The following is a 24,511-nucleotide window of genomic DNA, read 5'->3' as shown; positions in this document are numbered from 1 at the left end:
ATTTATTTCTCTCTCATAAGCAACTTAAGGATAGGAACTACTTATATTCTCTGGAACCCCAGTATTTGTACAGTGCCTGCCTATAGCATATGTTTACTAAGTGTTGATTTTATTAACACTAAGTTAATTATATGAGAAGTAAATTATTTATACTAGATATTGTGTTTCTTCCAATGAACTTTTGAATTAATTTCATAACTCATTTTTCTCATTTCAAATTATATTTTTATTGTATCTTTATTGCTTATAGAGAAAAGTAGCATTTCATTTACCTTTAAGCCAGTGTCTCATGTTTATTTTCTAGGATGAACAAACCATGATGAGCTATTATTTATATTTTTCAAAAGAGTATTGACTTCACAGATTTACTTCCACATAACAATTTCGCAGTCAGTGGTCACAGAATGAGTCACTTCCACATAATAACATCGCATCACCTGTTCCAAACTGTTTCATTCCGCAAACCTCACCTAACCTTACACTTACCAGTTTACCAAGCGCTGCTGTCTCCCCCTACTACTGTTTAGCTTAAAAGTTTGAGAAGTTCTATTAGGGTTTAAATGTGTGTTTTTTAACTAAAAGAGTCATAAACCACATATCATTTAAAATAGGTTTTGAAGTAAAGAACCTAGTATGAAGATAACATTTGCTAAGAAAATGGGAAAGGATACAGTATTTTACAATCAGGCAACTGAGAGATAACACACAGGATGCATTATGTTTCATTTGGAAAGCTTGAGGTTGGGCTATGGGTATGAAAGAAAAATACTTTCTATTTCTTTGTAATATGCTATTCTGAAAATTGGCCCTGTATTCTCTCCATGATCTGCAGGTATGTGTATTTATCTTGTTAGGTTACGCTGTTTGTGGAATAAAATATAGTGCTTTACAAACATCTCTAAAGGGAAAGATTGAATTTTCGTGTATATTTGCAAATCTTCAAGCCTAGGTCTATGTATCAAATGTTTTCTTAATTTATTAGTAGAATTTTAGTTGAAGAGATGAAATGAAAACATGGATATGGAAAGCAGTTTTTGCCCTACCAGTCTTTCTAAGGTCCATGTGGGTAAAAACCATGTGGGCGTTCCTCCATGCCAAGCCATGGGCTAAGGCATAGTGTTTCACTCACTTAAATAATATTAGTCTCCAAAATTGGTTTGGCTCAGTGGATAGAGTGTTGGCCTGCAGACTGAAGGGTCCCAGGTTCTATTCCTGTCAAGGGCATGTACTTTGGTTTAGGGCACATCCCCAGTGGGGGGTGTGCAGGAGGCAGCTGATCGATGTCCCTCTCTAATAGATGTTTCTAACTCTCTATCCCTTTCCCTTCCTCTCTGTAAAAAAGTCTATAAAATATATTTAAAAAATAATAATTAGTAATCAATCTTGTTTCAATGCTAAATATACCCAACACAAAAATACTCTCTCTCTCTCTCTCTCTCTCTCTCTCTCTCTCTTCTATACTAAATTCCCTTCAAATCTGGAATTACCTTCTTATAAATAATGAGTTAATAGAGAACCATTATAGCTTCTGATAATTTTTAAGATAATTATTAAGCATCTAGTTCATTTTGAAAATTACCTACCTATTCTCCCTGTGGGTTAAACTTTATTTAATTTAAAAAATCTGCCACATTTAGTCTTTTAAGCTCTAAATCCTCCGTTGACATTTAATAAACCAAGGCTTTAAGCAATTGCTTGTTTGATCTAACAGAGTGTCCATTTGGACTGTGCAGACTTTTGTTTTGTTTTGTTTGTTTTTAGTTTATTGGTATTTTTTTTTTTTTTTGTCTTCACCTGAGGATATCTTTTTGACCGCTTTTCAAAGAGAGTGGAATGGAGGAAGGGATGGAAGGAGGGGCAATGGGGAGAGAGAGAGAGAGAGAGAGAGAGAGAGAGAGAGAGAGAGAGAGAGAGAGAAAAGGAGAGAGGAAAAGAGAGAGAGAAAGAAGAGAAGAACATCAGTGTGAGAGAGACATATCTATTGGTTGCTTCCTGCATGTGTTTTGACTGAAGGCAGGGAGAGAACCACAACCCAGGTACATGCTCTTGACTGGGAATCGAACCTGAGACCCTTTGGTGCATGGGCCTACGTTCTGACCACTGAACACACTGGTCAGGGCAAACTGTGCAGACTTTTGATTAACATTCTTAGAGATAGCAATGTGTGTGCATGGGTATGTGTATGTACACATTTATAAACCTTCAACTTTGTAACAATGACATTTTGAAGGCCAGTATGCCATATTGCGATCATGCCATGGGTCACTTAGAATATTTAAGATTCAGTAATAGAAAGATTCCAAAAACTATGTATAAATCATCCATCAATATGGATGCCCATGCCAATTATGGTCAAAGAGGTAACTAGTTGAGTTAAACTTTGCCCTAAGGAAAGCAAAGAATGTTTTAAAAAAGGTGAAAAGCCGAAACCGGTTTTGCTCAGTGGATGGAGCCTCAGCCTGCGGACTGGGGGGTCCCAAGTTTGATTCTGGTTGGGGGCATGTGCCGTGGTTGCGGGCACATCCCCAGTGGGGTGTGTGCAGGGGGCAGCTGATCGATGATTCTCTCTCATTAATGTTTCTAGCTCTCTATCCCTCTCTCTTCCTCTCTGTAAAAAATCAATAAAATATATTTTAAAATAAAAAAAATAAAAAATGTGAATAAAAAGGTTTAAACTTCTATACTCTATAATGCTTTGATTATGACAGAAATGAAACCGAGTTTAATAAATTTTTATCGTTCATGGCAAATATATTTCTTCAATTCATCATACAAAATATATTCCTTTCTAAAACACCCGACCATGTCACAGAATTGCTAGAGTTAAAGAAACCTCAAAAAAGGATCAGATCCTTCCTGAGGCTTGATGAGATGAATCATGCAAGGCCAAGCTGCGTGTCCTAAAAAATGTGAGAGAATTAAATTTCATAAAACCTGTTAGTATTGAGAATGTTTTTTTTTTATTATGCTTACTTAAACTAATGCAACCTAAAACTCTCTTTGTAAATTAAATTACAATTTTTTGTGTGTGTGTAAAATGGAGAATTGGTTATCAACTTCAGTTCAATTATTCCTGTTGCCAACTTTGAGGGAGAAAGAAGAATCCTTCGAGTATGTTTTTTATTTAGGGAGACAGTAATATATACTACTCAAGAATTAGCCTTGGGCAAATTATTTAACCTTGAACTTGTGCTTCATTTTCTACAAAATATGAATAATAGTACTTTACTCAAAGAGTGCTTGGGAGAAAGAATACATATAATCACAAATGTGAAACATTTACTACCATTAAGGGACAATGTAAAACACTTTTTTAAAATGTATACTAATTCTTCTCTCTGCGTAGGAAATTAGCAAAGGAAATCCAACTATTTAACTTTCTTCTCTCCTAAAGTTGTGCATATAATCATGTTTTATTTTATGAAAGGCATGAAAACTCGAAATTGAAAAAGTAAATGTTTAATAACCAGCTTTGAAAAAAAGAAAGAAAAAAAAAGCCTTGTTTGTAATCTTTACAAATTTCCATGATATGAATTCTCCCATCATGGCCAATGTCAGACTACCGTCATGGTGCCTGAATGCAGAGTTGTTAATCCATTTGAGTCAGCTTTGGCACACCACTGAGTATTCCAGTTTCTAGAGAACTGTTTAGTCAATCAGAACTACAATTGCAGAATGAGTACATGAATTTGACACATACTTCTGAGTATGTGTTAAATCTTCACTTTGAGGTTACAACTGACTCAGAATCTGCATTTGCCCTACTTGAGAATAACACATTGTGTGCACACAGAAGCATGTAGTGTTACACATGGTTAATATTTTTATTTGTACATTGACTTTTTTAAAGTGGAAGACAATGTAAAAATCCCACTGAATTCTAATCTGTAACCAGCTCGTTATCAAGTTACCAATAATGTTTCAGAAAATAAATATTTTATAGAGCAAATCATTTCTGGAATAAAAAAAAAATCAACAGTATAATAGCTAAGATGGGTGTTTAGATACAGTGTGTGTTTCTTTTTTAAAAAAATATATATTTTGATTTTTTTACAGAGAGGAAGAGAGAGGGATAGAGAGTTAGAAACATTTATGAGAGAGAATCATCGATCAGCTGTCTCTTGCACACTCCTACTGGGAATGTGCCAGCAACCAAGGTACATGCCTCTGACCGGAATCAAACCGGGGACCTTTCAGCCTGCTGGCCTATGCTCTCTTCACTGAGCCAAACCGGTTTTGGAAGTACGTGTTTCTTAGTCCATAGTCAATATGATACTAGGCTGTAGATTGTTCATATGATTAGATTAAAAATTCCCTTGATTTTCTTCACACTGTTATATATTAGTTCCTACCAATAAACCTATAGCATGTGTTCTTTTGATGTAATAGTTGCCACTTATTTCCATTGAATATAATTTTATACTTTTTCTTCAGTTGGTTTTCAGTCATAAAATTATGAAAATATCTGTTGTCATATTTATTAAAAAATGTCTCCTCAGATACAAAAAACAAACCATGAAGTCCCTTCCAAATTCTTTCCCATCTTTTTTTGGGTGGTGAGGGTACCAATTTACTTTATTTCAAAGGCTGGTTCAAATGACAGAAATAAGTGGATGACTTGATACAACTTATAGAAAAGGTAAAGGTAACTTCAAGATGCATGTGCTACTCTGGTGACCAGGGAAGTAGCCCCCTTGTCTGGGGGAAGCCAGTTTATGGGTTAGCTCTCTTCGTTGTCTCCCAGGGTGTGCTTTGTCAAGGAGATTCTCTGCCATGCCAGTTTTGGGGGCCTCCAACCTGCACAAGTTGGTTATGTGGTCACCCACTTCTTTGATGAGTCTCACCTGCTCTCAAATAGTACGTCTCAATGAGGTCACACATATGAGAGTCATTTTTGTCAGTGGCCAGTTTGTGCAATTCCAGCAATGACTTTTCTCCAAGTGTAATGCCCACTCCATTGCATTCAGCCCATTCTCCCAGTCATCATGGCCTGGTTTCTTTACATCCTAAAGGAAGATTCAGCCACCTCATTGGCTCTGCAGCTTCATAAGTTTCTCAGCATTTTCCTCCTCCTCATAAGCTTGGTGAAGAAAACATCACCATCGCAGTCAAAGTAGTAGGACATGGACTGGTGGGTATAGGAAGAGTAGAGCTCCAGGTTGTTCTGATGGCTGATGGTGGCCTCCGAGTCCTGGGGGTGGCTTGGGTGATCTGGTGATCAGATGGGTGGCTGAGAAGAGGTGGCTGTGCAGCGTGGGAATAGTGGCATGGGCCTTGGATCAGGTGTGTGTGTGTGTCGGGGGGGTTCTATGAGGAGGTGGCAGAAGGCTGGATCTGAGAGGCTTGTCTGGGATGGGACCTCAGCGCTAGGATTGTCCAAGCACAGTTAGAGCAGGAAACTATGCCACTATCTGGCAAAGGCTGTCCTTTCCCTCCTTTTAAGGCCAGAGCTAATGCAATTTCCTTCACCAAACTCCTGATATATTGTGTGTGTGTGGGTGTTTTTTTTTATTTTTTGTTTTTTTTAATTTTGTTTTGGTTTTAATTCTTTTTTCCAAAAGTTCACCCCATCCTTGGGAAAATATCACTATATTCTAGTTCACTGGTTCACCAAATGCAATCCCCAGATCAGCAGCATCAGCACTAGCTGAGAACTTTTTAGAAGTGAAAATTCTCAGGGTCCACCCACGATGTACTGAATCTGAAAGTCCTGGGGGAGTGCCCAGCAGTCTGATTGTAACAAGTCCTCTGAGTGACCCTGGGTTTGAGTGACTGATTGTACAATTTGGCTTTCTATTTAGTTGTGTGCTTCATGAGGAGCAGGGTTTATGAGTAATTACACCTCTCAAAGAGAAGGCACCCAATAAATATTTGTTGAACAAACTAATAAGTCAATGGATATAAGGACAATTGAAGAAAACCAGGCCAACGTACTGGAAGAATTAAGGGCAAGATATCTTATTTGAAAGGCTCCTGTTTGGAGGAGAAATGAGATGTGTTCTTAAACATCCATGGGCTGGAATATAAATTATGACTGCTTATTAAGGTTCGTTTATTTTTATTACATAGCTCATTAAGTCCTAACAACAATTCTTTGAGATAAATATTCTATTCATTTCACTGATGAAAAAGTGAGGCTTAAGAAGTATGTACATCACTATATATCAGGGTCATAGTTCTGACTGTCCCCATCATGTCCAGAGGGTCTAATTTCAATTTTAGAAGATGATTAGTTCAGTCTATTTATTCAGTTATTTATTATAAATAAATATGAGTGAGCCAACATGTAGGTGAGAATTAATGCCCTCCTCTGTGAAATGTGGGTAGTAAAAGTACTTCGTCCTTCTTCGTGCTGTTGTGATATTAAATAGGATAGATGTCAAAGTAATAATTAAATAAGACAATCACAAGTTGTAAAAGATGGAAAGATGGCAAGAAAGGCTTGCAATGAGAGTTATAATAAAGAGACCAGGTTTAGATTGAGTGTCAGGGGAATTTTCTCTGAAGCAGTGGCTTTGATGCTGATCCAGAATGACATCATTTGGCTAGGTGATAGACTAGGGGGAAGAGCATTTCGGGCATAGGCCCCTCATGCGCAAAGCCCTAAGGTAGGGGTGTCGAACTCAATCAGAGAAGGGGCCAAAAGCTAAAATCCAGCCTAAATCGCGGGCCGAATGGTTTACTGAACAGTCATAAACTGTCATTGTGATGGAAACGCAGTGGAGTGCAGTGATGACAGCGCGGTGCGGGCCACATTGCAAGGCCTGGCGGGACGGATTTGGCCCGAGGGCCTTGTGTTTGACACATGTGCCCTAAGGTGTAAGTAGCTTGTGCATGCTGTGAAAGGGACTGAGGTCCTCGTCACTGGAAGTCTCCAAGTGTGTCCTCCTGAAGAGGATGTTTGCAGTATGTTGGAGAGGAACATCAGTGAAACAGCATTACACTACGTGTACTATCAATTTGTACCTAATCCCAAGTGTTTCCCTCCTACCCCACATAAATCAATAAAATGTCATTGATGTCATAAAACAAAGTATATGTAAATGTCCAAATAAAAGCAAAAGCTTGTAGTAAGTTTGATATCAAATAAGTATTTTTTTAATAGTAAAAACTAGGAAATACATAAATCTGAAGAACTTAGAGATGAGTCAGCATTTTAAACAAACTTGAATTCAGTACAATATCCCCTCATTCTTCTTTCTAACACTCTCTAAGAATAACAAATGACTTCAGGGCACTTTTGTTCACAGTTAAGGTATTAAACTCTTCCCTAACTGGATTACAGTGACATTTCTTCTAGAAAACCTTGATTCAGATTCCTTCTTAATCATACTTATTATTTTTTTATACAGTTGTAATACCAGTGGGATGGAAATGTGGTGATTGAATCACTAAATAAAATGGGTGAATGCTAAATGAAATGAAATTGTGATAAAAATCTTATGTTATCCCTAGCTGATTTGGCTCAGTAGATAGAGCATCAGCCTGTGGACTGAAGGGTCCTGTGTTCGATTTTGGTCAAAGGTATATGGCATGTAGGAGGCAGCCAATCAATGATTCTCTCTCATCATTGATGTTTCTATCTCTTACTTTCCATTTCTCTCTGAAATCAATATATATATATTTCTAAATATGTATATATATATATTTCTAAATATGTATATATCTATATATATATGTATTTCTAAATATGTTATTTCTAAATAGCTCTTTGGAAGACATTACTAAGTAAACCTGTAAATCTGTAAATATTTCAATTTAATGTTTTTCCTGTTAACATACTTTACTTATTCCTTATTTGACTATAAGACTAAATGTAGTCTGTTAGTTGCTGTACTATAAAGATGACAAAAAACAACAACAAACAACCAAAAAAGATGATAAGCCTCTGCATAACCCAACCATATTCTCTTTTGTATTTCCTGAAATTAGTACAAAACCTGACAATAAGAAGCACCAGTGACATTTGTCAAATGAATGATTGAATGAAGTAGAAATTAACATATCCATCAAATAATTATGAGTAGAAATCAAGTGTCATGTAGAATTATTAGTAGAGTAAAAAAAATGAAACTTATTTTAGAAATCTTACAATTGAGGATAATTGTTCCTTTATATGTTATGCATTCCATAGCTATATTGCCCATAACTATCAAAGATATACTATAAAAAACTTAATAAGTTAATATTGCTGAATTGCTTTAAACCAACAGTTTAAAGTCATTTCTGTTTATAGCAGCATTGAGATGTAGCATACTTTGGATTCACATAAAATGAAATAGCCAATGAAGACAGTTATTGTGATAAAGTAACCTTCAAATGTCTTTGCCTTCCAGCGGGCTCTGTAGCGCAATGGATAGCGCATTGGACTTCAAATGTCGCCTTCCATATGTTCATAGTTTACAGAAGGGAGAAATGCTTCTGTGTAGATATAATTTGGGCTGGCTTTTTAAAAGAAATAAGCTTACATATTTAAAATTGTACATTAACCTTTAACCTGCAATTATTAATTATAATATGCACATACTATAAATCTTAGAAGTAACCTCTAGGAAGTAATTATAATTAAATGAGGAATGATGCAATTGACAGATAATAAATCCACAATATTCCACACATAATGCATACTTTAAAACATTTGGTATTAAATGTAAATATCCCTAATCCTCACCCCTTCTGTTTTCAGTGTAATTATGCTGTGGAGGATCTTGTGTCTTCATGCACATCTGTCTATCACACTTGTTTGTAAAATGTAAATTTGCTAGAGAAAGAGAATTAGTTTAGGAAATAGGGAGAGAATAAAAGTAGATATAACATTATCCTATTAGGTAGACAGCTTTTAAAATATATTTTATTAATTTTGTACAGAGAGGAAGGGAGAGAGATAGAGAGTTAGAAACATCGATGAGAGAGAGACATCAATCAGCTGTCTCTTGCACACCCCCTACTGGGGATATGCCCACAACTAAGGTACATGCCCCTGACCGGAATCGAACCCGGGACCTTTCAGTCCCCAAGCCTACGCTCTATCCATTGAGCCAAACTGGTCCTGGCCAGGGTAGACAGCTTTTAATGTGATTGTTTATTATCTGATTATAGAAAAAATATATCTTACATCTTCCCAAATGCTGAGCTTCTTTCTAACAAGTTACATAACAGTTTTGTACATGGGTTGTTTAGTACACTAAGTTAAGAGAGCATAGTGCAGCTGAAACCGGTTTGGCTCAGTGGATAGAGCGTAGGCCTGTGGACTGAAAGGTCCCAGGTTTGATTCTGGTCAAGGGCATGCACCTTGATTGCAGGCACATCCCCAGTGGTGGGTGTGCAAGAGGCAGCTGATCGATGATTCTCTCTCATCAATGTTTCTGACTCTCTATCCCTCTCTCTTCCTCTCTGTAAAAAATCAATAAAATATATATTTTTAAAAAAGAGAAAGAGAGCACAGTGTAGTCAAATAAAAAATATTGGTGTGCTATTTTTATATTATAATGTTAAATTTTATTTTTTATGTAAATTTTTAATATTTCCCTACAGCACCCAGAGGTAGCTTCATGAGCTATTAATGACTTGCAACTACAGGCATCAAATTATAGTCAAGCAGGGGTTATGAATTTGTAAATTGTTGCTCAGAACTTTGCTCTAAATTCTGAGAGGTCACCGTTATAAAAAAAAATATGTTGGAAAGTAAATTCTTTGGATTCTACAGATTATGTACTTGTTTCATTTAGCATCTATTTCAATACTAGTTAAAACATCTTCTGTGTCTATAATTTTGCTTCCTTAAAAATAAGTTTTTTGAACGAAGAATATATAATAATATCCAAAGACAAAAAATAAATGAAGGTAGAAATTGTTATTTAGATAAGGTTATGGAACAATGTGGTAAATATATTTTAGTTGATCCCCAGTTTTAACCATACATATCTATTTAGATGTAATGGAATATAACTGCTGGGAACATTCATAGCCTGAAGATATGCAGGGCCAGTGGAAGGTTGGAAGACTTAATTTTGATTGTACTAGTCATGCTAATTGTGTGATAATAGATTGGTCTTATTAATTAGGAGGAATCACTTAATTATAAAATTATAGTGAACTGACTTCCTTGCTTTTCTGTGCACTAATCCCTCAGACACTTGCTGCCCAATACTCATCTGGATTTTCCTTCTGGTCTTTTACTCTGTGTACATGTTATTCTATACTGAGATTTTTTTGGATCCTATCCTTATATGTAAATGTGCTTTCCCAAATGCTGTGATAGTAGTAAAAACTCATTCTCTTGAGTCATATATCCTTGTGCTGACCCTTCCTAGCCACATGATGTTGAGTAGATTACTGAACTCTGAGCATCTGTTTCCTCTTCTGTGAAAGGAAGATAATCATAGTCCCTGTTTTATATTTAACAGTCCCTACTATGAAATAAACTTAAGTTTTTCCACACATGGCATGGCACAGCCTTCTATAAAAGTTGCTGTTCTCCTTTTATTATTTTTCCTTGTCCCTCAGAACTCTGTGAGCTGGCCACATACCTATTCTTTAGATTTAATTCAAATGAAAATCATCCTAATTGGCAAGGTTTTAATTGTTATAATCGCCCCCTCTGCCTCATGGCATTTGAATGCGGATCTTCAAAGACTTAATGCACAGGAACAAATACTGAGGGAATTGTCAGTGCCACTCAATGACTCTCTTGGAGGGTACATTTATGAGTAGGGTGAAATCTGTCAGAACTCTTCAAGTCACCCCGTGGAGGCTTAGTCTCTGTACATGTAAGAGTAGCTTGGTAGATTATGTCACCCATGCCTATTTTCTGATTGATTCCTTTTTACTTCTAACCCCAGGGCAGGCCTAAAGGCAAAAATAGTTAAATAGACTTGGTCTGACTTTGCTATCTGCCTCCCTCCGTTTTAACATACTTTTCCCATATAACAGTTATCCCAAAGATCTCTGTCTTTGACGAAAGGCAGCCGAATCAGAAGATATAAGTCATATTTTGTAAATAGTGAAACCCAGTTAAAATTTATGAAAATTTAAAGTATGAAATTCTATCATACAATTTCAATCTAATTGAACTTAATGATTGGGTGTACTTCTTTAGTAAACAGTGAACCAAGTAAGATGGTGAATTTCCCCCTATCTGCTCATAATGCTCAGACCTCTATTAAGATGAGTTTGCATGATTTCAAAATAAGTAGATCTGCATATAGACCCAGCTGCTGTGACAAAATATGGCATTCCTCATTAGGGTTCTTTCTCTGGCAGCGGCACATCTCCTAGACAAACTTCACTTTCTAGACTTGCTGTAAATAGCTCTTACCCACAATTAAACAGAAATTGGGGGGAAAGGTTTCAATCTGCCTATTTGTTAGGCAGATAACTTATGAAAGTACTCAAAAAGAGGCAAGAATGAACTCTCAGGCTCCCTGCTTTTTGTTTTGTGTATATAGTGTCATTTAAATGTTTATAACATTTGGGTCTTATCCTATATAAGAGGTAATATGCAAATTGACCATCACTCCAACACACAAGATGGCCGGCCCCATGTAGTTAAAGATGGCCAACCCATGTGGACACAAGATGGTCACAGAAGATGGCCAGCAGGGTAGGGCAGTTGTGGGCTATCAGGCCAGCAGGGGAGGGCAGTTAGGGGTTACCAGTCTGGCAGAGGAGGGCAGTTGGGGGTGACCAGGCCTGCAGGGGAGGACATTGGGGTGGACAGGGACCCAGGCCTGCAGGGGAGCAGTTAGGCATCAATCAGGCTGGCAGGGGAGTGGTTGGGGGGTGATCAGGCCAGCAGGCAGAAGCAGTTAGGGGCAATCAGGCAGGCAGGCAGGCAGGCAGGCAGGCAGGCAGGCAGGCGAGAGTTGGGAGCCAGCAGTCCTGGATTGAGAGAGGGATGTCTGACTTCCCATTTAGGCTGTCAGACATCCCTCAAGGTGTCCAGATTGGAGAGGGTGCAGGCTGGGCCGAGGGACACATACTCCCCCCTCCCCCCATGCATGAATTTTGTCCACCAGGCCTTTAGTTTAGAATATAATTTATTACCATTACTCTTTGGATTAGGAGAAGTCAGGGTTGCTGAGAGAAATCAAGTCTCATCCCTATTCATTGCAGACACAACAGCAAGAAAACCTAATTCTGTTTCTTGAGAGAATACTTTGCAAATAAAATTGACCGTTGCTCAGAAGATTGTTAAAGAAAATTTTGTAAAAGAGCTTGTGGAAAGTGTGTTTTATGTTTTATTTTAGATGAAGGACAAAAAGCTGTTTTTAGGACATAAAAATAGTAAGGTCTATCCTTACCAATGCTTACCTTTGTGCCAGCCATTCTGTTCTCAGCACAACACATGCATTGTCACAATTAACCCTCAGGGCAGCCTTGAACAGGTAGGTTATATTGTACTCATGTTATACAAGGAGGAACGGCCACTCAGGTTAGCTTGTCCACACTGCCTACCTGCTAAAGGGGAATTTGATGTATGAATGCATGTCTGTGGAGTCCATATACTTAGCCTCTAAATGGCACTACCTTTTGGCAATATGTAATATGTTGCATATATATATATGCAACATATTACATATTTAATATACCACCAAAAGTTTGGATTCCAACCTTTTGGTGGTATATTAAATAATCAAATTCAAATTTTCACTGAAAAATGATTTTGATGTGGCAACAATCAAACAATAATTTTTGCGAAGTACATTTTAATCTCAGTCAAGTCTTGCTGAGGCTCCTTATGACTATATGCACAATCCTCTGATTTTTGGAAGCATATTTTATATAAACACCAGCACAATGTAACATATCTCATTTATAGAACACAAATCCTTTGAGCTGGCTTAAAGAAAAGTGCTTCTCTTTCAAATTAATGAGATTTCAGGTCATGCCTTTTTTGGTGTTGAAGACTCTGGGATAAAGAACGAAAATTCAAGTATGGAATTATTTCTTCCTAAAATCAAAGTTTTCTTGATATTTTATGCTTATTGTAACTCTATCAAGATACGTAAAATATGCCTGAGAATAAATTTAGTGGGTTCTAAAGTTTTCTAAAGGCACACGTTTCTCTGTCTCAGAATAGCTCTACTGTGTCCATTTCTCTTCACCCACATTTCTTTAGTAAGAGGTCTCTGCACCACATTTTGTCCAGATCTGTTTGTGACCAAAAAGATGGGTGCAAACCATACTCTGGGCTTATTGTTGTCTAGTTTATAACTAATAGTGTGTCACAGTGGATGGAATGGGTAATGGGACCCAGCTTGGCTAGAAGTGTGTCCCTTCGGTTACCTATTAGGTTCTAGCAGATGCCAATGGATTGAACTAAAGGGGCAATGGGTAATATTTAGGAATTCAACAGAAGCATGAAAGAGCTGATTTGCATGCAAAACCCAGCAAGACTTTCAGGTGTAAAGTCTGTGAAATATGAGAAGCAACTGTAAAGTCCAGGAGACATCACTCTCCTTGAATCCAGCAGCTCCCATGGGACATTGAATTCTTTCTCAGCCAGAAGCCCTTTCCTTTTGGCTTTACTTTATCCTTCCTGCTGAGGATGGCAGCCCTGAGATGAGATGCTGGACATAGGACAAATTCCAAGAGAACGGTAAAAAAGTAGAATTGCAGAGATCTTACTGATTACGGATGCATTTTGAAATGATCAAGAAGAGTGACATTTATAAACTATTTTGCAAGACATATTCTGGTAAGGAGAAAAGATGGATAACATTGTCTCTGGTCTTTTTTCTCCATTAAATTATTGCTTAATGGATAGTGAACTTTTTGATACAAGTACTGAAATTACTATTAAATGACAAAATAGTACTACAACAGTAATTACACTGCTTTAAATGGGATGGCAATGTCACACAAACCTGCATGCTCTAGTGTAGTTTGCAGCTGATGTTGGATTGTGAGAAAGCACAGACTATGCATAAAGGAATTTATTACTGGAGGAAATGAATCATTTTGCTTTTCCCTGACATGTGCTGTTCTATATTAAACTTTGTAGTCCCAAGGCTGACTATTTAGCTAGTTCTCTCACCCCTTCAGTTCCCATGAGCTCACCTCCAGCATTCTTCTTGCTGTTAAGCAGGAGTTCTGAACATTTGATACTGTTTGCATATTCCAATAACTACCATTTATTGCACATGATCTCCTTTGATCCTTGAGAAGACTGTGAGATACATAGTATTATTATTTATAATTTATAAATGAGTAAACTTCAATCAAAAGTAGTCACCAAGACCATGAAGTTCGGACATAGCAAGATCAGCCAGGGACACCAACAGTCATTCCATTGCCTTTTCTTTCCATTTGCCCTATACATTAATCTGAAGAAAATGTCTCTTTCGTGGGTGTCAATAAACACACATACATGTTCTTAATCTGAAAAGTATGTTTTGGGCTGCCTTTACTGTTCTGATGCTAATTCTATCTGTGATTTCCTTGTCTGCCTAATTTACTAGTCTAGGAATGGCACATTTATAGCATGGACCTCCCCTGTGTTTATCCCTTGTCCTTGGAAGACATAGCCAATCAATCACAGCAATCCTCACATAGCCGGAGTCAGCTTCATTAGCTCTTCAGCCCATCACTTGAGGGAAGTACAACCAATGGGTTAGTATTGGCTCCCACGTTGAATTTCTTTGCTATTCCTGAACCACCATTTAGTTTTGTCTCAATCATGTCCTCTAGCATAAGAATACACAGCATTTACCTCAGTCTTTCTTAGACATTTATCTCTTATGACATCTTTACTTCCAAAGATGAATAGTATTTATGAACAAGCATGTTCATGGTGTTTTGAATTCCACCATATAAATTCCATTTTTACTTAACATTCATAAGATAAAGGTGACTTATCTGTGTCCTTCTCCCAGATCTTTTTTTGATGTACGATTATTCATAAACAATGATGTTACATCTTAACTTTCTTTGAAAAATTTGGTTTCACCAGATTTGAAAAAAAAATTATTTTAACATAGTGGCTTTATGTTTAATTTAAGTATAACATTTAGTAAATTCATGCACCAGTAGAAATCACCCTATTTTCTTGTCAAGCATTGGAATAGTTTATATATCTATATCTTGTGTAGTCATAGTAATTTAGAAGAAATGAGCAAGTGGGAATTTAACCTATACAACATGTGGTTACCTTATATACTTCTTTGTAATATCTGGGGTAAAACTAATGAGGAAATTTCTATTTTTATTTTAAGATGATTAGCTAGATTAAAAAAATCATTGCAACAGCAGGTTGTGTTTTTATTATTTTTTTAGTGTTTAAAAGCTAATCTATTTAGGCGATATCTCTTAGCTAATGCCATGATATCCATTTGTGCCAACTCTTTGGCCTATTTTTTTTTTAAGTTCAGTGTAACGGAGTGCTATTTGCTGCTCATCTTATGCAGGTCAAGAGACTGGTGTTATTAGTTTTGCCATTCTTCAGATACAGAATTTGCAGCTCTGGCAGTTACATCCCTCGGGGAAAACCTACTGTCAGAAGGTGCAGGAGACAGGCCAATTGATCCTTCAGTGTCCAGAGACTGCCAGATTCTTTCTTTTACCATTTGTGTTACTGACTTGACAGCATCTACAACCTCCTGAAACTGAGTCTGATGATGATGGTACCTCACATTATCAAGTGGGGACAAATACTCAGTTTGTTTTACCAGTATGGGTAGCATGTAGAATAGCTAAACTTGCAACCATTTCATGGAGTTAGGTCCTGACTCCGCTGCTTTACAAATGACATTATCTTAAGAAAGTTATTTAACCGCACTAGGACTCCCTTTTATCTTCTCTAAAATGGGACAATAACAATATCAACCTCAGTGGGGTATTGTGAAAATTAAAGAAAATTACATGAAAGAAATATTTGTAAAAAGCATATTATGAATATTGTTCTGCAACCAGTTATAATTATCCTCAAGTTAAGACAGATATTTTAATTTTGTAGCTTGACTTATATTATGGTATTCCATTCATAAAAGCATCAAGGCAAAATAGATTCCACATTACTATATGGAAACAGACCTGAATTAAGGTTTATTTTACTTTGATGTTTTATTCTTTGATTTTAAAACTTACTTTAATTACAAAGAAAATATGTTTATTTTAGAATATATGTTCACAAAAAGATAAGCATGAAAATTTTTCTTAATTCTCTTATCCAAAGAAAACTGTCATTACTATTTTGGTCTATAACCTTTGAGTCTCATCAGCATGTGTGTAAATACTTACATAGACACTTTTTAATAATGGAGTTATACTATTTATGTTTTGGAACTCTTAAAAGGTAAACATAGGCTAAAAATTTCCAAGAGTTTATTTACACAACCATCAATTTGAATTCCCATCCAGGGGAAAGGTTTTTATAGAGCAGACACAAATACACAGCAAATAATTAATTGGATGGGCTTTAGCATAAGTGGTTGCCTTATTTTGGAAAGGCCTGTTGACTGTTTGTGATGGTTGTGTTCAGATATATTTTCTCATTTTTGAGGACACTGACTCTGGCTTAGGTTTTGGTTTGCCTATGTAAGCTGCTAAGGCATTAGAGAGGCTTCAGTTCAATAGCCTCAATGTTCATTTATTTAAATGAGAACAGAGATATATTGGGAATATCTTACCAAGAATGTAGATAGTATTTTGCTATGTAGTTTTTAGAGATTTAATGGTATTCTCTAACGTAAATATTTAAGTAATCCCATACTATTTGGGCATTTGGAATTTGAATTATCTTTCCTCTTAACTCTTTTTGTTTTATACTCACCATTTCAAACTAATCTGCAGTGAGTACATCTTGTACTTATATCATCCTGCACACTTTAAATCATTTCCTTAAGATAAATTCTTTTTTTGTTGTTGAATTTTTTTGAATTTTTTTTATTCATAGTGTTCTTTTTTAACATTTCTTTTTTTCTTTATTGATTAAGGCATTACATATATGTCCTTATCCCCCCATTATTCCACCCGACCTCCTTTCTTGCCCTCATCACCCTGATATCTGTGTCCATTGGTTAGGCTTATATTCATGCATACAAGTTCTTTGGTTTATCTCTCCTTTCTCCCGCTCTCCCCTAACTCCCCTTAGAGGTTTCACAGTCTGATAGATGTTTCTCTGTCTCTGGATCTGTTTTTGTTCATCAGTTTATGTTGTTCATTATATTCACAAATGAGTGAGAACATGTGATATTTATCTTTCTCTGACTGGCTTATTTCTCTTAGCATAATGCTCTCCAGATCCATCCATGCTGTTACAAATGGTAAGAATTCCTTCTTTTTTACTGCAGTGCAGTATTCAATGTGTATATGTACCACCGTTTTTTTAATCCACGTGTCTGCTGATAGGAATTTAGGTTGTTTTCAAATCTTAGCTATGGTGAATTGTGCTGCTACAAACATAGGGGTACATAGGTATATCTTTTCTGATTGATGTTTCTGTTTTCTTGGAAAATATTCCAAGGATTAGGATTACTTGGTCAAATGGGAGTTCCATTTTTAGATTTTTTAGAAAACTCCATACTGTTCTCCACAGTGGCTGCACCAGTCTGCATTCCCACCAGCAGTGCACAAGGGTTCCTTTTTCTTTGCATCCTCACCAGCACTTGTCATTTGTGTGATACATTCCTAAAGATATTTTATCAAAGGGTAGGTGCATTTTAATGTTTTAATTAAGAGTAATTTAAAGATAGATAATAGATTCACACAGTACCAAAATAAAAACCTAGGAAATGATAAGCCTCTCACCATAATCATTCACCCATTCATTTCCAACCCATCTACCTTCTATTACATCTCTACCTGCTTCCTCTTCAATAATTTTTTAATCTTCCAGATATTTTTTTACAGTATATTGAAGCAAATATAAACTTACTGTCTTGCTGACTCTTTCACACAAATGGAAGCATATAAGATTCATGTACTGCTTTCTTCTCTCAAAAGTACATCTCATTCTTATTTTTGCATATAGTTCCACTGATAGATGTGAAAGTGATTACAAATTTTGCTACGACAAGCAGTACTGTCATAAATAGGCATTATTTGCACTTTTTAAGCTTGTTGAATACCTTCCTAGAAGCAAAATTGCTGATCAAGGAATACATGACTTTATAATTTTGTTAAATATTGCAAACTGCCTGCCTTAGGGATTTCAGCAGTTTACACTGACAGCAGCAATGAATGGGTGTCCCTCCCTCCCTCCAGCCTTGCTGAAAGAATATGTTATCAAATGGTTTGATTTTTGAGGAGTAGGTAAAATATGGTGTCTCAAAGTGGGTGCGATTTGTGTTTCAGATTGAAAACCTTATGCATAGAAGCCACTTGCATTTGCCTTTTCACTTTGTTTACAGAATTGACTTTGTTTTTGGCATGAAGACTAAGAAATACTATAGATATTTTTGTGGTTGAATTTATCAATCTTTTCACTTATGTGTTATGAGCTTTGGGGATATGATTACAGAGATTATAAATTAATTTTCCATGTGCCCTGTTCCCACAGAACTCTCATTATAATAGTGGCTCCTGCAGGGCTGGCTTGGCTCAATGCTGAGCATGGACCTATGAACCAGGAGTTTGGTCCCAGGTCAGGGTACATACATGCTTGGGTTGTGGGCTCCATCCCGGTTTGGGGTGTGCAAGAGGCAGCTGATCGATAATTCTCTGTCATCATTGATGTTTCTCTCTCTCTCTCTCTATCCCTTCCTTTCTGAAATCAATACCTAAAATATAAATAAATAAATAAATAAATAAATAAATAAATAAATAAATAAATTAGTAGCTCCTTCCCTTCTTTTTTGCATTTACATCTTTGATGTATTTGGATTATCTTGATATAAGGTAGGAGAGGTGGATCCAGCTATTTTTTCCCCTTAAATTTTCTAGCTGTTGCCAGCCCCATTTTATCTCTTGTTCTGAAGTGCTACCTTCATTATAATGTATTAAATGCCAACTTGTTTGGTTCTATTTCTGGATTTTTCTTCCTCTCCCATTTTTCTGTGTGTCAGTGCCACATTGCCTTAATTATTAAAGATTTAATAAATTTTAATATCTGGTGGGACAAGTCCTTGATCATTTCTTTTCTATTTTAGAATTTGTCTGGATAGTGTCTTTTGGTTTTTGTTCACATAAAATTTTGAAATAGCTAGTCTAGTTCCAAAACTTATCTTAAAAAAAAAAAATCCTGTTAGACTTTTTCACCGGAATCACATTACATTTATAAATTACCAGGAGAAGTGACAACTTTATAATGTAGGGCCTGTCTTCTTTGGCATCATTCAGCAGAGTTATAGTGTTTTCTCTCTCTATGTCTTGAACATTGCGTATTAAGTTTATTGCTATTTGTTACATTCTTTCTGTTGCTCTCTGTAAATGTTTTTTTCTCTTATTATATATTCCAGGGCTTTAACATTTTTTAAATTTATATGGAAGCTATTGATTCTGATATTCATTTTCTATGTCATTATGTTAGCAAATTCTGTCATTATTTATAATAATTTTTTTCAGTTAGATTCTCTTTTTTTCTGGATATTAGTCAAAAGCTTTACAAATAGGAACAGTTATAACCGCCTCCTTTCTAATATTCATCATTGAAATTGTGTTCTTTTGTATAAATGTATTATTCCCCAGGGATCCTGCTTGACTTTAGTGAGAATTTTCTAATTAAGCATAATGCAACAAAATGTTGTTAGGGGAAGATCCATCTATTTCTATTTGATTGAGTGTTCTGTGTTCATGTGCTTGTTTCTATTAAGGAAGTCTTTTGAATTTTATCAGATGCCTTTTAGTAGCTGTAAGGTAATCATATTATATTCCTTTTATGATGAATTACATTCTGAGACGTGCTAAAATGGAATGATTCTTGGTATTTCAACAGTGCTCTATTATGTTTACTGATATATATATTGATGATTTATGTATAGATTGTCTTGAGTATGATTGTTCTCTAATTCTGGGTGTGTACGTATGATTAGTATTTATTCTATTTTGGAGACAATGTCATGCACACTTCACAAAAGTAATTTGTATGACTTCCTCCTTTCTCTGAGCTCTGGAACACTGACTAGCCTGAAATTTGTTTATTCTTTAAAGATTTGTTAGAGATCTGTTAAAATATTTTGGCCTAGTGCTTCTCTTTTGGTGGTAGCTCTAGGTAATGTTCCCTACATATTTTATGAAATATGAGCTGTTTTCATATACTGTTTCTTAATGGTTGCTGTTGCTAAATTACATATGTATGATTTTGCTTGATTGCCTGAAGAACTTTATTTTTTGTCTTTAATAACATTATAAGAATTTATCTTAGTGATGACTGTTCTTGTATGTAATACAAAGCTTTTCTATTAAGTTATTTTTAAATTAAATTTATTGGGGGTGACATTGGTTAATAAGATTATAGAGGTTTCAAGTGTAAAATCTTCTGATACATCATCTGTATATTGCTTTGTGTGCTGGCCACCCAAAGTCAAATCTTCTTCTGTCACCATCATAACTTTCTACACAGTCTTTCACTGTCTTGTTTTTTATTGTCTTCATTGCTTATAGATGTTTTATGGGAGGATCAAGGAAATATTCTAATTTATACAGTCATGTTTATGCTAGAAGTCCAAATTGATATTTTCCTTATTATTAAATCAGCATTGCCATGAAAAAATATTGTTATTGATCTTGATGAGTTTAGTGTGAATTATAAGCTCACATGAAAAGTCAATATATTTGAAGTTAATTGCACAAGTTCTAGCAAGGGAAGCCTATGTCTCCTGCTACTTAAGCAACTTCCATAATAGAATTCATCACTAACTGAAAGCAATGGACTGTGTCCCATTTAATTTTAAAGTCTTGCCTATCATTTCTTTGAGAACAGGATCGGATCATGGGAAGAAAATATAATTTTGGTACCAAATGACAATGTTAACATTTTAAGACTTCATAAAAATAGACTAGAATTATTTAATGACTGGTGTTTCTCCCTTGTATTGGATTCCCTGAGACAATGAAATGTTATAGTGATTTTACTCAATAACTTTAATGTAGTCAGAAGTATGTCATACCACCCAAAATCTGAGTGTACTTGGCTACTAACTGAACAGCTTGTGCAAATTTAAATGATTCAGGTAAAAATTGGAATAATTCATTTTTTTTTTATAGCTCAAGAGTTTAAAATGTGTCCCAGTTTTCTCCAAATAAATGACTCATCTTGTAAGTTTTTATTACAGTTCTGTAGACTTTGAATTACTTCTCAGATAATAAGGCTACGGTGTCTAAATATCATAGTTGTATATAACATTTAGAATGAACAATGGGAATTTTCTCCCTTCTTTAAAAAATGTTATTTTTTAATGTGTTTAAGAGCCAACAGGATGGTGAAAACTACATGAAGTTTGTTAGATCTTGCTTTAGTGTCTTGCATCCATTTGACCTATAAAACAAGAGCTATTCTGCTGGTAGAAAGGACATTGTGTCAATAAGTTTTCATTTGTTTCATGATTTTTATTGATGCAATGCTCTTTATGTGCTGTCTTCTGTTGCTCCCAAGATTAGTACAATGTGAATGGAAAATTAGGAGTATAGAATTTTCCGTGTTGATTTTGTCTGAGGCTCTGAACACTTAATGCCATTTTCTTCCCCTTTATGATAAACACTGGAGAGGAAGTGCAGGGCTGTCTGAGCCAGCTGTGTTTATCCATGACTTGGCTGCCCTCCGTCTTGTCTTTATGAAAGGTCTTTTAATTACAACTAACCTCCTCTAGCCATGGGCTATTTTTTGATGACAGAGTAACTTTAAAAGACCATAAAGCTTTTCATGTACTTTTGCATCTTGACAAATAACTCTACACCCCAATCATAGAACATTTCATTTTCACAGTTTCTTCTACATTAACAAAAGCAGCCCAAATTGCTCTTTGAGCATCTATCTTATATGATTGTTCGGATCAAATATGTATTTAAATATATATTTTCTTGCATGTTTCCTCTTTATTTTCTCAAGACACAATTGAAACAATAATTGAAACAGGGATAAGATTCTGACAAGATGATTCCTCAGAAGATAACTTGAAATGCGGTCACATTTTTTGAATGACATGTTACTTAATACCTAGCATTTATCGGAGACTGAGTGTTCTTGTCCAGTGAGGGTTGACAAACTAGAAGGTAAACTGTGGTTGGTACCCTAACCCAAGTATACAGAAATGAAAAGACCCCACAGGATAAGTCTGTGTCAAGTTTCATAGAAAACCCTAGGCAATGACCTGTAGTCACCATATTCCAAGGGTAAGATCCAGACTAGAATCAGGTCAATAAAAGGCTCAGAATCTCCAATAGATCCTAGATGGAAGGAGCAGGAGAAAATTGAGTAGAATCGTGGATAACTTATGAATGAAGCAGAAGTGTCTCCTGTTTTGCTCTATTACTCTTTTGTGTGATACGGTTGTGTTGCATTAAGATATTCCTGGGAAGTGTTACTCTCTGCAAGCTTTTCATATACTTAGCTGCTTGAAGGTCTTGTCATAATCCAGAAAAAACAAAGGTGGAGTTGGTCCTTAAAACCTGGAAAGTGCTGTCAGGAAAGGAACAGGTTCTTCAGAAAAGGGGCATTGGCATCCAAGCCTTTCTCTGAGGAGGAAGCTGTGACCCTGATCTGCAGAGATTAAAGAAAACCTCTTTCCTAGGAGAGGAGACTTCAGATGCCCATCTTTTATCTTTGCCAGACTCACTCGTTCTTTAAGATACTCAGAGCAACCTGGATGTCCAGATGGTATATATCTTTCATGACACAAAAGCTATTAAGAAGATCACTGTGGTGGTGCAGTAAATTGAATTTCATAAAACACCGGGAATTGATGCTGAGTGCTAGCATTCTCCTTGCTCGAACTTTACATGAACACCTCTGCTCATTATGTCTGCCGTTGTCATAGTGCTCCCATATTTCTTCTGTTCATTTAAATTGCACTCGCATTGCTACGGAACTGAAAGGCATCTGAAGGATCACGGATCAGCATTTTGTAGGTATCGGAACTTCAACTTGAGAGGGGGCTCCCTGATCAAGGTCATTTGGCAGTGTGTGGCACAGTGGGGAAGAGGGGGAAGTCTCTGGATTATAACTTGCCCTTCATGCAAATAAATACAAATGGGAAATCTTAGCTTTTCACTCAAGACTCAGTCCCAATGTCTGCCTTCAATGAAGCTATTTCTCACTGTGTAGCAAGGTCAATGGTTTTATTCCCGGCTACTCTGTCCTCTTGCTCTATGACCAGGAGCAAGTCCTTTGTCACCAGTGTCTCAGTGTCTTAATCGGTAAAACAGAGAAGATAACTGCTCCTAGGGCTAAGAAGCTCAAATACATTAATATTAATGAAGCACGATAGTAATGCCAGACCATAGTGGTGCTTAATAAGGATAAGTTTTTAAAAAATATATTTTTATTGATTTTTTGTAGAGAGGAAGGGAGAGGGAAAGAGAGTTAGAATCATCGATGAGAGAGAAACATTGATCAGCTGCCTCCTGCACACTCCCTACTGGGGATGTGCCTGAAACCAATGTACATGCCCTTGACCAGAATCAAAACTGGGTCCCTTCAGTCTGCAGGCCCACTCTCTATCCACTTAGCCAAACCGGTAAGGGCATTTACTGTCCTTATTAATCACATTTTATTTTTCCTGTTATATTTTTCATGAATGCCACCCAGTTAGCACTTACTTTTTTCTAGCTATTTTATTTAGGATGTTAGTTTATTACAGTTTTCTTGTCCCAGATAAGTCACTTCAGAGTTGGGACCATGACCTGCATTTCTTTTATGTACCTCCATAGGTCCTGACACAATGTTGGATGCAAAGTAGGAATTCTGTAAATACTATTTTTTTTTCTTTTCGTTGCTTTTAAGATAAATAGATTTTTAATAATTGCAACTCCGACTAACTTTTAGATGTTCTCCAAGAAAATGTCAGTTCAAATGTGGAAGCATTATAAAATGCCAGTGCCTTGTGTAAAAAAGCAAAGACCACTCAGAGTGTTTGAAGGCACATAAAAATATTCTTCCTATGCATGTTTGGGACGCTTTTAGGAGCACTGGGTCGGAGGATGGAACATTTTGCATTACTCTCAGGGCCATTATATGAGACACTATTGGATACCTTCAAGCTTTATTCTGATACAATAGTGATATGAATGGTAGTACTCATAGCCCTGAATTCTGGACAATATTTTCATAAGACTCATTTTCACTTTATATTCTTGGCTACACATTAAAATTGCCGGCAAGTTTTTTAAAAACTTAAGATAAAATTGATATATAACATTGTATCATTTTTAGGGGTACAACTTTATGATATCTGTATATATTGTGAAATGACTCCAAGTTTAGTTTATATTCATCACCACACATACTTTTAACTTTTTCTGCTTGTGATGAAATTAGGTTAAATGTTTTTTAATGGTTCATACAATCAAATTGTATAAGATTACAAGTTTCCTGACTTCTATAAATCAAAGGAAAGAAAAAGCTATGTTCTTATTA

The 24,511-nt window shown here is 36.0% G+C and overlaps 1 protein-coding gene and 1 pseudogene across 2 annotated transcripts in view; one reads left to right on the top strand and one right to left on the bottom strand.

Annotated features, from left to right (window-relative positions):
• PRKG1 (protein kinase cGMP-dependent 1) overlaps positions 1-24,511 on the top strand; it is a 1,018,841-nt gene that overhangs the window by 152,121 nt on the left and 842,209 nt on the right. The gene's annotated exons all lie outside the window — the stretch shown is intronic.
• LOC118718984 lies at positions 4,721-6,192 on the bottom strand (annotated as a pseudogene).

The sequence above is a fragment of the Pipistrellus kuhlii genome, unplaced genomic scaffold, assembly GCF_014108245.1.
Source record: "Pipistrellus kuhlii isolate mPipKuh1 unplaced genomic scaffold, mPipKuh1.p scaffold_m20_p_15, whole genome shotgun sequence".
NCBI lineage: Eukaryota > Metazoa > Chordata > Mammalia > Chiroptera > Vespertilionidae > Pipistrellus > Pipistrellus kuhlii.
Note: the sequence above shows the minus strand (reverse complement) of the source record. Positions and strands in the feature narration are given on the sequence as shown.